Here is a 1,568-nt window from a genome sequence, read left to right as displayed (position 1 = left end):
GCCGAGTTGGTTCGATTCAATTTAAGATTATATTTATTTAATAATGTGGGTATAAAATGATTTGGTCAATTATTTATTTATTTATTTTGGGTTTTGAAGTCCAATGCTATTGTTACGGCACCGTGTGAGATCGACATGCATTAGGCTGTTCACATGGATATATATACGTGCAAGGTGCTAGCTTCAACATTCTTCGACGTCGTGTGAGTGAGCAAAAACGTTGCATCCAAGCAACGTGCATGCATGTGATATGTACCTTGGATCTGGGGCTTTCATTTTCAATGCTGAAAAATTATATATTTTACGATTAAAAAATGTTTTTTATCTATCCAAAGCCCGGTGGGATTTGGGTACGTACTCTTTATTGTAAGTAGTTCTTCCACCAGCTAATAAATAATATCATGGGATATTGATTGGACGGTGCATGCTGAGAGTTTTTATTATTTTTTCTTTTCCTATTATTTTTTAATTTTCTAATTTCTTGAAAAGATCAGAGAAATTATTCTTTATTATATATATATATATATATATATATATATATATATATATACACACTAGGGAATGGCCCCGGGTGCGTTAGTCACAGGGTGCACCTGACATAATAATTTAAATAAAAAGAAAGTGAAAAAGTTAGTAACTTATTTGTCTGGAAAAAGAAAATACAAGGTTAAGGAAAGACAAAAAATAAGATTAAAAAAATCTAAACTTCAGCAAGATATGAACATTGGTCTGCATCCATATTAGATTATCTATTTACTCTCTATATAATAATAAAATATTATTAATTTTTTTATTTTAAAAAATAAAACAAAAAGAAAGAAAAATGAGTACACTGTCAGAACAAAAAGGACATAAAAAATAGACGTTAATTCATGTGCACCGCAAGGCTATTAAGGGCCTTTTGGTAAAATATGATTATTCATAAAATTCTATAAGAGAGCTACACGTCAAATGGTCAAGGGTCTTAAAGACCTTTTGATAAAACATGATCCTCCATTAAATTCTACAAGGGAGTTACATGTCAAATGGTCAAGAGTTTTAAAGGTCTTTTGGTAGACTATGACTTAACGGGTTTAACGGAAAAACAAGAAAAGTTAATGGAAAAATAACAAAAATTACTATTCACAGTTAGATAGCCACTTATTATAATAGAGTAGATATAATTGATCAATTAGGGTGCCAATTAAGTATCATTTCTCCTATTTTCTTTTTGATAAATACTTTAGCCACAAATAAATTATATAAAAGTGAATCAACAAAGTGACATAGTTAGATGTGATATGTCAGATTGTAAAGTTACTTTATCATAAAGTAGATCTAATAGATTATATGAATCGAAATTACGCCATATTTTAAAATTACTTTTATCATAAAGTAGATCTAACATATCACATGAAGTTACGTCAGTTTGTAAATTTACTTTTATATAATTCATTTGTATCTATATCACTTCTTTTTCTTTTTAGTAATGCTACTATAAATCTTAAGTGTGCAAGTCTCGTGCAGATCTTTTGTAAAAAAGTAGAATTCGCTAGAAAAAAGTGACTTACATTTTTTTTATAGTGGGA

This window comes from Juglans microcarpa x Juglans regia, chromosome 1D (assembly GCF_004785595.1).
Source record: "Juglans microcarpa x Juglans regia isolate MS1-56 chromosome 1D, Jm3101_v1.0, whole genome shotgun sequence".
Taxonomy (NCBI): domain Eukaryota; kingdom Viridiplantae; phylum Streptophyta; class Magnoliopsida; order Fagales; family Juglandaceae; genus Juglans; species Juglans microcarpa x Juglans regia.
Note: the sequence above shows the minus strand (reverse complement) of the source record.